A 13,709-nucleotide genomic window follows, 5' to 3' on the forward strand; every position below is an offset into this window, starting at 1 on the left:
ACTATACTAAATTTTGTTTCCCTGTTTTCTTAATCCTCACAACTCTGTAAGCTGCTATTATTATCCCCATATAACAGATAAAAAGCTTGGGGCAGAAAATAATTTGGGTAACTTGGTAAATGGTGGAGCTGGGTAAGACTGCAGCCAGTGTGACACTCAAGTCCATTCTTCTCACCAATGTCTGATACTGCTACCTACATTCAGCAATGACTGCTGATTTCATATTTAAGTGTGTCATTTCTAAAAGTGCAAAGCTATATTAGTACTCCTGTGTAAATTATTCTTTTGAGATGTGATTGCCAAAAAAACAAAAAGATATAATATCAAGGTACCACTGAGGGGAGGGCGAACTGCATATGGATGGACACAAGGGGACATTTTGGGGACACAGTTGCACAACTCTAGAAATAGCTAAAATGGCTGACTTGAACAATTCTAATGTGTGAATTTTATGTCCTGTAAATTGAACCTTAATACAGCTATTAAATTAAGAAACTGGGATACCAAATTAAGACTAAAACACATATATATCACACAAAGAACAAGAGGCAAATATCATTATTTGCTGCGCCATTTTCCTTCATGCAGCTTCCTTTCCTCACCCTTTCCTGAAAGGATGATTCAGTTTTAAAATAGTCTTTTAATTTATTCAGCAAATAATTTTTGACTGCCTACTATGTACCCAGGACTAGTCTAGGCACTTGGAATAGATCAATAAACAAAACAAAAGTCCTGTCCTCACGGAGCTTGGTTGGGGTTTAGCTGGGGTGGGGGTTGGAGATGACAATTCACACAACAGAGCAGCAGAGGAGGTGGCATGTTAGGAAAGAGGAACCATGGAAAAAAGAAAAAAGGGCAAGGTAAATAGGGTTGAGAGTATGGGATAAGGGTGATGCTGTATTAAATACCAGAGCAGGCCACACAGAGGACTGAGGTTAGGACTAGGACTAAGAGGTGAGAAGTCCCAGGTGGACTTAATAACCATCACCAAGGCCAGCACGCAACTCGCATTTTCCAGAATGGGGGCACAGCTGGAGCTGTGGAGAAGGGTCAGTGCAGATCCTGTACGGCCTTGGAGGATGTTGTAAGGACTGTGGCTTTTACCTGGAGTGAAATGGGGAGGTACTGCAGAAGGACGACACAATCTAACTTAGGTATTCAAGGCTCACTTGAGTGCCAGGTGAGAATAGTCAAAATGGTTCAGAGATTAAAAGAGGGAAGCCATTGAGAAGGGCTGTGCAGGAGAAGAGGACAGTGGCTCAGGGCAGGGAAGCAGCAGTGGAGGCAGGAGCCATGGTGAGAAGTGGCTGGGTTCTGGATATGTTTTAAAGGCAGTGTTAAACCAGATCTATAGACAGAATTCTAGTGGTATGTCAGTGAAAGTCAGAATAACTCCAAGATTTTTGACCCAAGCATCTGGAAGGATTAAGTTCCCACTAACTGAATAGGGGAGGCTGCAGAAAGAACCAGTTTGGGGTGGTAGGAGGACCAAGAGCTGTTTTAACACATGTTGGTCTTAAGATATTAGAGTTCCAAGTGAAGATGTCAAATCAGCAGAAGATTGTAAGAGTCCAGAGTTGGAGAGAAAAAGTCTAGCGGGAGACAGAAATGTGGGAATCATGGGTCAACAGGTGGTACAGGAAGACATGAAACCCAGGTACTCAAACATTAAGATAACCTGGCATTAACCATAGAAGTTATCCTTGAGGGCCTGCCTACTAGGTGTGGATATCAGTCCTATTTCCCGACCACTCGAGTTTTAAAATGGAACTTACAAATGAATTCGTGCAAGACACTGCCTCCAGTGGGTGGGATCAGAGCTGGAGTTGGAGAATGGGATGTTGCACGCTACTCCCTACGGCAGAATGTGTGTGTGTGTGTGTGTGTGTGTGTGTGTGCGTGTGTGTGTGTGTGTGTGTGTACAACGCATGTGTGTGTGTGCAGGGAGATGAGTTACACCTCGCGTAAGAAAAAGAGATAGTAAGTCTAGAAACCGAAAGATGAAAGAACATCCAGATCTGATAAAGGGAACAGGGGAAACACTGTGTAGTATAAGACATATCCCCATAATGTCATTTCCCACCATTCTTTCATAAGGAACACAGTTGGAAAGGGGGGAATTATGTAGATACGTGTGATGTACACAAATTTTCTGACTTTGTAACACTGAATATCTGCATATGTAGCAAGTTAATGATATTTATATCTGCTTCAAATTTAATAACAAGTTCACAACAGAGGGAAAATAAAATATTGAGGACTGGTAGAAGTATCATAGAAGGCCTTTCAATGTTCAGAATGGAAGCAAAAGCAGCTTCACCACACAAAGAATGTCATTAAGAGTCAAGAATGTTTATATTTGCTTAAGAAATTCAGAGTTACAACTTCCTGCTTTAAAGAATTAACTTTAAGACAGATGCCATACTATAAGCAACGTCTATACTGGTACATTCTTAAAACTATTTTTAGTTCCTGCTTGTTCTGATGTACTCCAGAAATTCTGCAAAGAAAACCTCCTATTCAAAGGCTTAAAGGAATAAAAAAAGAAATAACACTGCATTCTTTTAAGTGTTCTCTGTACCAAAAGTCACCTGCAAATGCAGCACCCTGCCACAGCTCCACATTTTTAACAATAAAGCCCTTAGTGCAATTTTTCAGTTGCTATGTGACTTTGTGTCAGTCTCTCACTCAGAAGCAGAATGCAGTACCAGAAAATGTCACGTCATGTCTAAAATTACAGATGTGGAAGATGAACGGACACCAGGACACAGCTAAGTGGGAGGGTGAAGTTTACCTTCTAAGTTACCGTAAGTGCAGTTACACCTGCTCCCTGCTTCCCCTGTGAAGTGAAGAACTAGTCTTTTCCAGAAAAGCTCTCATTCTGAGAACTGTCTTCTTTAAAATATTTGGAGATTCTTTTTTAAGGTTATTTCACTTTTAAGTCTTTCCCCAACTCTACATCCCATAACAAGTGTTAAAATTATCCAATAGCCTTTTGTTACAGAATATACTCTACAAAAGCTGAGGTTTCCCAGGGTTTGGATCCCAGAACTCTGCTACCAGATAATCCTAAAGCCTTCCTTCCATAACTGACTCTTCTGCCAATTCCCAGCTGCGGGCAAATTCTGCTTCTCAGACCAGGTAACTTTCTAACTCTGCCTACGAACACTCTACTGTCAGTAAAGGAAATCTCAGACAGGAAGCAAAGCCCCTAGTGAGGTTTGCACCTTCAAACAATCAAGACGCCATCACCAAGCAAATATTTAAACCTACTGCAAAACTTCTGAAGACATCTTACAAAAAATGTAGTTTCTATAGATGCATACTATTTGCTCTGGAAGAGTGATTTCCAATGGAGGGAACATAGGACCCCATGACCAAAGCAATTTTTTAAAACTGCACATAACCGTCCCTCTTCACGTGAGGATTCAAGCAAGCCCGTCTCACAGGTCTAGGTGTAATAGAATGACAGCAACCCTAGGAGTGGGGTGAAAAACAGTGAGGTAGACTTTTAGTGAAAGGGGGTGATGTAACAGGCCCCACTGCCCACTTACCTCCCACCACAGGACAATCATCTCAGATCGAGGGCAAACACTTTGGGAAACAGAGGTTCTTTATGTTTTTATGGTTTTCTGGTGGAAATAATTCCCTGAGTCATGCGAAGTTGTGGCTGCAAAATTGAACAGGGGACCAGATATTTTCACATTGAAGACACAAATAGCCCCAGGGTGGCCACCATATCTTCTCTCCCCTTTGCCTGTTCACCCCAAAAGCTGCAGGACAATCCTACTTGCAAAGACACTCACCACTTCTCACAAATTCCTGCCAAGTCCACATCAGCAGCTGGTGGTGTCAAAGTCACCATTTGTACTGCTATGAAGTCCCTCTATTACTTTATATCCCTTCTATTTTCTCTGTTGTCTTCCTAGCTACACTTGCATTCAGGAGCTGGTTACTGCACTAACATTGCCTCTGTAACCAGTCCAGGATATAGGAAGTAGAGGTTCAACTGTAACCTGTCCCAGAATACTTGTCATGCCACTCTAGTTTTCCAACAAAATACTCTGGTATCCCTCAGCTCACCCAAAGAACCACCGCATTACTTACAGATTGTAAAAGTAGAGGGCTTTCTCTACTGGAAAACACTGTGGTCTGTGGTAGAGATGTGATTTCAGTTTTTGCAACTACTTACAGGCAAAAAGACATGTTCCGCAAATTTTCTTCAAGTGTTTGGAATTTAAACTTTTATTAGATACAGAGCCGGCAGACTAACCGTAATCAATGAACATATGGTCATATTACCAAATAATGTTCATGTCTGCCTTACAGACATGTAAGAACTTGAATTACACCTGCAGCCTGTAGGTCTTTAGAATTGGATGTGAAGCATCCTGTGAGATAAAAAACCTCCTATCCAGTCACAGAACACCTTACAGACAACATCACATTAATGCCACTGAATACATTAGTAGAGTCCATGTATGGTTAAGTTACATCTCCAATTTCTCAGAGCTAGATAGGAGATGTCTAGAAAAGGTGGAAAAGCCCAATTACCAAAACAGCTCAAAAGTTAAAGCAGACTCCTTCACCTCCCAAAGCGGAGGGCAGAGAGGGCATTGCCCACCACCCTGTCCTCCCCCAGGATGTGGCATGTGGGGAAGCAGGCAGGAGTGGGTGGCTGGGACTCGGAGGTGGAAAGGTGATGAAAGGAATAGTGGAACTGCTCTGGTCCTAGAACAACAGAGCTGTAAAAAGCTCGGCTTCAGTTCAACCCACTCCCTATCCCACTTTCCCTCCCACCTACGTGACAAACAGCACAGTCAGGCACTTTCTACCCATGACAGTGACTACTAGCAGGAAAGGGACCAGGATAAAAGCATGTCCTATAAAAAATCAGTCTGATTTTAAAGACTATGTCATAAACAATGAACAGCACTGTCAGAGTAGGACACTTGTGAGGCGCTCAAATAGGGAGGAGGAGGTTGAGGATCCATTTCCAGCACTTTCATGTCTTTTATCACTCCTATTTCTGACCTTTCCTTTACCACTTTTTGTAGCACTGCCATCACTGGCAGGTAAAGGGGCAGCAATGTGACTTGACAGTTTGGCTGATGGGGCTACATTTCCCAGCACTGGAATGAAAAGGCACTGGAAGAGGAGAAGCTGGAAGATGTGAACCGTGGTCCTGGTCTGTGCCAAACACTAACCAGGTGACCATGGGTTAGGCTGTTAGTCTCTCTGGGCTTCCGGCTGTTTACTTATAAAAGAAGGTTTTGTCATTGCACAAATATATCCAATATGAAATGTAACACAAAAGTCAAACATAATGATATCTCACCTGCTTGCCTCAGGGAACCGTACAAGCACTGAACACTATGTGAATGTAAACACAGAGTTAAGGAAACTGTTGAGGTAAAGCACTAAACTGAACATGGAGATAAAGTTTTATGGATTTTCTTGGCTTTCTTTTTTAATTGCAACACTGAATTAATAGTTATTAGCTATAATCCACACCACCACCCCTGCAAATAAGTAAAGTTGGTAAGCACTGCCTGGATGCCTGCTATTGCCCGATGCTAAGCAGGGTGAGGGGTATAAAGGAGGCTGAACAAGAGAGTCTTCTCCAGTTACCAGCTAAGTGAAGAGATACATTGGAAACCACCCGGGAATGGTACCAAGTCAGTACTCAAAGCCAAGATTACAGGCTACCGATCATAAACACTGCAGGAATACAGAGAGGAGCTAGAAGTATTTGGAGTAAATAGGGAAGACTCTATGAAGTGGGTGGGGCTCCAACTAGTTCTCAGGGCAATTCTAAGCTGTTTTAACTGAGGACTGGATAGGAAAATGCTGGTGACTCCTGGTTTTTAATAAGGCACAGGTTACCCTAGGAGGCTAAGTCACATAATGATTGGAACACATAAGGTAAGTCTAAAATGATGGAGGGTCGAGACTACCTGGCTGAGATCTGATTGTGGTAAGTCTTTGACTTGACTCTAGATGTTGGAGTGTCAAAACTGTAGGTTGACTGAAACGAGGGGAGAGAATATCCAAGAATTCAGCAGAAGGAAAAATTCATGTATCAGGGATGAAAGCTCTTCATCAGAGTATCAGCAATCAGAATAGACACTTGAAACCAAAATCATATAGTTCCAGAAGCCGAAAATATGTGGAGGGTGGTGGGAGAAATATAAATCAAAGATCATTCCAAGCTTTTCGGTATTCAAGACAGGAAGAATGATTATCCCACTGAATAAGTGGAGACGCTGCAAGAAAAAAGATTATGAAATCAGCTTTAGACATGTTGAATCTGACATATAAGCTAAGAGTAGGTGTTCTCTAAGAAGCTCAAATTCAAAATTGAAGCACAGATCTCGAGTACAGGCTTAAGATGCAGATGGACAAGATATGATAAATCTCCTAAAAGAAAACATAGGCAAAACATTATCTGACATAAAACTTAGCAACGTTCTCCTAGGGCAATCTACCCAGGCAATGGAAATAAGAGAAAAAATAAACAAATGAGACGTAATTAAACTCATAAATTTCATCACAGCAAAGGCAACCATAAGTAAAACAAAAGGAAACAACCACCTACGAATGGGAGAAAATATTTGCAAATGATACGACTAAAAAAGCCTTAATTTTCAGAATATATAAACAGCTCATACAACTTAATAACAAAAAAAAACAAACAACTCAATCCAAAAATATGTAGAAGACCTAAACAAGCATTTCTCCAATGAAGACACAAATGGCCAATAGGCACATGAAAAAATGCTCAATATCACAAATAAACAGAGAAATTCAAATCAAAACTACAATGAGGTATCAGCTCACAGCAGTCAGAATGGCCATCGCTCAGAAGTTCATGAATTATAAATGCTAGAGAGGCTGTAGAGGGAAGGGAAACCCTCTTACACTGCTGGTGGGAATCCAATTTGGTGTAGTCATTATGGAAAGCATGGAAATCCCTCAAAAAACTAAAAGTAGACTTACCCTATGACCCAGCAATATCACATCTGTGTATATAATTGGAAAGAACTCCAATGTGAAAAGATACCTGCACCCCAGTATTCATAGCACCACTGTATACAATAGCCGAGACATGGAGGCAAGCTAAATGTAGCAACAGATGACTGGATAAAGAAGTTGTGGCATATTTATACAGTGGAATACTACTGTACCATGAATAGGAAAAAATAAAACCATTTGCAGCAACAAGGATGGAGCTAAAGATCGTCATTCTAAGTGAAAGCAGCCAGAAACAGAAAAATACCAAGTGCTACCACTTATATGTGCAATCTAAAAAAAGAAAGAAAAAGACAGTGAACTCATCTACAAAACAGAAACAGACTTGAAGACTTAGTAAACAATCTTAAGGTTACCAGGGAAAGGTGATGGGAAGGGATAAATTTGGGAGTTTGAGATTTACAAATGTTAGCCACTATATAGAAAAGTATATTTTAAATAAAGTTTCTTCTGTATAACACAGAAACCTATGTTCATTATCCAGCAATAACCTATAATGGAAAAGCCGATACAGCCACCAACTGAGGAAGCAAGAGAAGAAAGGATTTAGTTATGCTGGGCTAGAGCCCACTTCTAAAATCCTTGTCAGCCACTGAGGCTGCCTCGAGTACACTGAGCCCTCCTCCCAGGGACAGGCTGACATGACATGTGTCCTGCAAACCTGGGGCAGCAGAGGCCGTCCCCAGGTCTGGCCCTGGGATAGATGGGAGCAAGTCCACCTGCTCCCCTTGGGGCAGCACCCCTACCCACAGCCCCCGCCACCTGACTGCACCGCGCCTGCCTCTCAGGAACCCACTGACTTGAAAACAAGTGATCCACGAACCTGGGGCAGCAGCATGGAGATGGGCGGAGACCTGGCAAGCTGGTCGACTTGTCCCCATCTCCCCCACGGCCTGTCCAGGGCTCGTCCTCAGCTACTCCAGGCACGGTCCGCAGGTCAGCCTGCTTCTGGTAGGAGGGCACGGTGTGGTCGAAGGTATTGGCGAGGTTTGGGGTCTGCCATTGGGAGCCCGTGGATTTGCTACAAACTCCCCAGCGCATGGCCTGAGCTTGGCCTCTGCTGCCCCAGTTTTGTGGAACTCAGGTTACAGGTCAGCCTGCTCCTGGAAGATAGGTGCTGTGCTGTCAGGGAAAGGCGGTGGCTGCGATGGCGGGATTGGGGCTGCCCTGTTGGAGCGCGGGGGTTGCGACCATTTCCCGCTGCTTCTGCAGCCATCCCAGCACACTGATCGCACCGAGCCCACCTCCCAGGAGCAGACTGACTTGTAACATGAGTCCCACAAACCTGGGGCTTTACAGGCCGCCCCCAAGGTCAGGCCATGGGAAAGATGGGAGCAAATCCAGGGGCTCTCATGGGGCAGCCCCAATTCCATCTGAGGCCCCGCGACCGCACCGCACCTGCCTCCCAGGAGCAGGCCATGGTCTGAGGACCAGTCAGAGATGCTCCGGAGCCGTCCAGCGCCCTCCCACCTCCTGGGGCTGTACCTGCTCTCCTAAACCCGGGTATAAGCGGCGGCAAAAACGCGGGGTTCAGGAACTACTAATAGCGGGGTTACCACAAACCACAGCAGCGGCTGGGACCCGCCTAAGAGTCCTAATGGGACGCGCGGCCGGGACCTCACCTCCGCACCCCTCCCTGGGCGCCTCCTCAGCTGCACAGCGCACGCCTCACCCACCGGCTCCCCGAGCAGCACGCCCCCACCAGCGCCCCCTTAACTGCCCGGCAGCGGCAGCCGAGCCACGGGCAAGCAGCGACCCAGACCCCAGGCCGTGTTCCTCTTCCAGGAGCTGGTCCAGGAGCACCCGGCTCCTGCCAGCTTCCACGTGTTCTGGGCGGCTTCCAGCGTCTGCGCGTCTGTCCGTCGGCGTGTGTGCACCCCTCCTCCTCCCGCCTGCAGCGCAAACCGCCCGGGTGGGTCTCCTGCTTTATCGGACCTGTCCACTGGGGCCGGGAGGGGCCAGGTGGGGCCCCTCCTGCTCTTCCCCCCGGGTCTCCATCCCCAGAGCCTTCACCCCGCCACTGACTGGGTCCTGGCACTGAACTAGAACCACGACTGTCCTGGGCCAGGCCACACCCCGCCAGCCCCACTTCCCCTGCTCACCTTCCCCTCCCTGTTACTACCCTCCCACCCCTGGCCAGGCCTAGTCTCCCACAAGACCTTGAAGACAGAGCTTCTTCTACTCACACTGAGGTCCGTGCCCTCACACTCCGTCCTGCTAGTTCCTAACCTAAGGCCCCTACACCCTCATGCCTCACCACAGGAACCCCAACATCCTGAAACAATCCCCCTCACTTCTCAGCCAGGTCAGTTCCACTCTGAGCGGGCCCCACGCTCCTCAACCTATACTCCCTAACCATGGGATCCCTTTCACTCTGACTGCAACCCTACCCTGAGCTGACTCCCTCACCCCTCACCCTGTGGTTGGGGTGAGGAAATCTGGGCTCCAGTAATGATGACTACTGCCACCAGTGGGGGATCCAGCCTAGTGTGCACGTTCATAGTTAATGTCTGAGGCTACAGGGCGAGGCAGGCTGGGCTGAAAGCGGTTCCAATTCCCGCCCTGACACCCTGATCCCCGCACCCTGTGTCTCATCTGACCCGATGGATCAGGGTGATCCCAGGCTGCCAGCCACTGGCCTGTGGGCCTTGGGTGGTTGATTGTCCTGATGGTGATCTGGACCCCTAGGGCAGAGGCACTGGGCACGTGGACCTTTGGGGTGGGGGAGTTCAGAGGGTTCACTTGAGCCCAGGGGTAGACAGCAGATGGTGGGCTGTGTGCATGGGGCTGTGTTTGTGGCCTGGCCTCAGCCCAGGTGGGTGCAGGGATCTTGTTCATTCACACCAAGCCAGAGGGAAGAGGGACGGGAGCATTTAAAGCATCAAAGATAGGAAGCCAAGGCTGGAGAGCAATGTAGGCAGGTGCATTGGCCAAGCCACCTTGGGGCCCCCCTCGACGCTGGTCCCTTGCATCAGGGGAGACTGGCATTTGACTGGCCAATGAGACATCCCCTGCTGTGGTATAGTTTACAGGCAATTGAAGGGATTTTGACAGGTAATTTTAATCCAATAATTGTCACTTTCTCTGTGGGAGATCAGGTCCAAAGTCATGGGGAATCTGGCAGTGATCCTGCCTGAACTCCAGCCTGGGACAGTGGAGGACCCACCCAGGAATCATCATGTTAGCTCTCACCAAAAGTCACTGTAATAGAGAAGAACAAATCTGACTCCATATTGGATCTGTTCATTTTCCTTTAACCCTCTGCCGTGTTCTCTAGGATTAGTCTAGCTAGCTCTGCTCCTTTTGTAAAACAATGTTGCCTTTAGCCTAAAATAAAGAGGAGAGCCTATTCTCAGGGCTCTGAACTTTAAGGATATTAACACTTTTGCACTCCTATAAAGATAACAATTTGCAGAATAGAAAAAGTTTGTTTTGTTGCAGGTTTTACAGGAACACCATGATCTGACCCACGTGGACAGCTGCAAAGGATTCCAAGAACAAAAAAATCCTACACCAACAAGTTTGCAACAACCAACCACAGCCCCTCCCCTTTTTAGTAGAAAAGGAGCCTGAAGTCTGACTTGGGGAAGATGGTTCTCCAAGTCTGCCATTATCTTGGTCTGCAGCTGTCTACGTAGACCAGGTCATAGTGCCTCTGTAAATCCTCTAACAAAACAAAAGTTATTTTCTTTTCTGCAACTTGTTGTCTTTATATAAGTGCAAAAGTGTTAATATCATTAAAGATCAGAGCCTTGAAAATAAGCTCTCCTGTATATTTCTGGCTAAAGGCAACATTGTTTTACAAAATGTGCAGAGCTAGTAAGATTAAGCCTAGAAAAGAGGGCACAGGGTTAAAGCCAAAAGAACAGATCGTCTATGGAGTCAGATTTTTTTCTTTTCTATTATACTATATTCTATTTTTGTTTTAAGTTTATAAGAATAAAGTTTAGCCTTTTCCCATTTTAAATTGTGCAGTTTTCAGGAGCATGAAGTGCATTCACAATGCTGTGAGACCAACACCACTGGTTTCAGACTATTTCCTTCCTCAAAGTGAAAGCTTGTATACAAAGTGAACCCCACATCCTACCTCCCCCAGCCCTTGACAAGCCCTAATCCCCTTTCTCTCTCTATGTCTTTACCTATCCTGGAGGTTCCCTATCAATGAAATCATATAAAAGGTGGCTTTTTTAATATTTTTTTGTGTGCCCACATATCTTAAGTAGGGAAGGGTGAATTTTTGTTTGTTTGTTTTCACGTGAATTAGCATTTTTGTATTTGGAGAGGAAAACCAGCTGGATTAAAGATGAGACGTACCAAATGAATCCCTTTTAGTAACTGGCATAATCTCGGGGTAGGCACTGCTGTTCTAACTGTGAAACCAGAGCCAGAAGGGAGATGCTTAGCTCTTCTTGTGGCAAAATAAAAGCATACAAAAACAGAAAACAAAGGCCAAGAAAGACAGATTGAAAGGCAAACCACAACCTGGAAAAACCTTTCCTCGTGACCCAAGGTCGGAGAAAAGCTTCACATCCCTGTGTTCCAAAAACCTCTTGAAGCCCAGTGTTCTGAAAAGAAACAAAACACACACAGGCATTTCCAACGAGAGGCAGTGCAGGTGGCCAGTGTCTGCTAGAGATGTTCGACCTCTCAGGTGAGGACACAGGCAGACGGAAAGACTGCAGAGACAGCTTTGGCCACCATCATACTGGTAGGACTTTAGCCCGGTGACAATCAACCCTGGTGACAACGTGAGCAGGCAGAGGCCCCAGGAGGTCCCCTGGAGGGAAAAGCAAATGGACGCTCCTCTCTGGCAGAACAAGGTGCAGGATACATCAAGGCGCCAAAGGTGCATCCCTTCCCCAGCAGTGCTGGTCCTTAGAGGAGAACCCACCAAAGTTCTTGCACAATTTTTAAAGATAATTTTTCTTCAGTAACATGAATTCAAAATAATCAATATGTCATCAAAGTATTTTCAGAAGTGACCTGCCGTGGGCCAGAAAAATACATACATAAATACACACATATGCACATAAATATATGTACACATACATACAGGAAAAGAGACAGACTGAAACACAGAAATGCAGGGGGAGACAGAGAAACAGAGAGCGAGACAAGACAGAGAGAGAGGCACTGAGAGGCAGAGACAGAGAGAAGGAACACTGGAGCTGGTAATGAGTGGAACTCACGCACATTTTCACAAGTCAGTCTACATGTCAGAACCTGGTCCCAAAGTCCATCCACCTTCCAGGGGAGGGTGTGGGGATCACACAATGGCGTGGGAACAGAAGGCAAAAAATAGGAAACCATTGTGGGGCAGCCCACCACAGAGGCCGAGATGAGACACTGGACCTGTATGTCAACATGACAGAATGACCTAGGTGGCTGTATGCCAGAGCGGACGATGCCAGAGTTGTATTTAATTTCAGTCTCACGACTGGGAGCTGGGAAACATGTAGCAAGGAAAGTGACTTTCTCCAGACCCCAGGGCAGACCCCGGCCGGTGTGGCAAGTTCTCTGCGCTCTGCCAGCCCTCTGTGGGGTCCTTCCTTTGCTGAGTCTGTGCACGAGCTCCCTGTGATGCCAGCCCATGGGGGTGACAGATGCAGTAGGTGTTTCTAGGTCTAGAGACAGGATGGCTTCTCTAGGAATCAGGGGCCAGAATGATCCCCACTGTGCCGATGGGGGTTTGGGGAGACCCTGAGAGGCACGTGGCTTGTCCAGGGTGACAGCACTGCTGAGTGGGGGCAGCCAGGTCTGACCCCACGTGTCTTCAGAGCTGCGGCACTGGCTGCATCCAGGCCTCCCCAGGGCTATGGGGGAGGCTGAGTTGGTATCATTGTGTGTGAACATGGCAAGAAGTGAGAAATGAGAGATCGGCAGCCCAGAAGGGCCCTTGGGGAGCTTTGTGTCAGGAGGAAGCTTGGATAAGTGGACCCCAGTAAGTGACCTCACTTCCCTGGCAATAGAGCCCAACAGAACTTGGAACTGAAGTCACCAGGCACCCACTCTGTACAGAAGTCCCTACTCAGCTCACCTGGTTGGAGACAGAGGCATGTTCTGCTGCATCCCATTATCCCGAGGCCGCAGCTCCCGGAAAACCCGCAGCGAGGGGCTGTACCAATGCTACCGGCGCTGGGTCAGGTCTCACTCAAGGCTCCTCTGGCTTTTTGGCGAGAGACACCCAAAGGTAAAACAGGGAGGCCCAGGGCAGACCTGCCCAGGCCGGGCCACCACTCAGATCCCATCCAGGTAGAACCATGGCCCTTTCCTGGCTGGTGGAGGTGGAGCAGTCATGTTGGGGATGGGTTTCTGCCTCAAGCAAGAGCAGGTCAGAGGCCTAGGGGGCCGGTCACATCCCCAGCCCAGGTCAAAGCTGGCTGGCTGGGATGTGGAGAGCCGGGGAACAGTCCTGCTGCCCGAGGTGGAGCCCATGCTCTCTGGGTATGTCTTTTCCCTCCTGGGTGTCTGAGCTGAACAAGGTCCCAGTCTGACCTGGCAGCAGAGGGTCGAGTGGACAGAATCAGGAGTGTTCCTGGCCGGGCAGGGCTCTGAGACTTCCAGGCCGAGTCAGCCGCTGGTCACTGTCATTGCAGAGCCAGATACCACATACTGAACAGAAGCTGATGAATAAGAACACCAACGCTCCCTCCCCAAGTGAAGGGCTGGTGTGCCAC

Source organism: Camelus dromedarius, unplaced genomic scaffold, assembly GCF_036321535.1.
Source record: "Camelus dromedarius isolate mCamDro1 unplaced genomic scaffold, mCamDro1.pat HAP1_SCAFFOLD_121, whole genome shotgun sequence".
NCBI classification, from domain to species: domain Eukaryota; kingdom Metazoa; phylum Chordata; class Mammalia; order Artiodactyla; family Camelidae; genus Camelus; species Camelus dromedarius.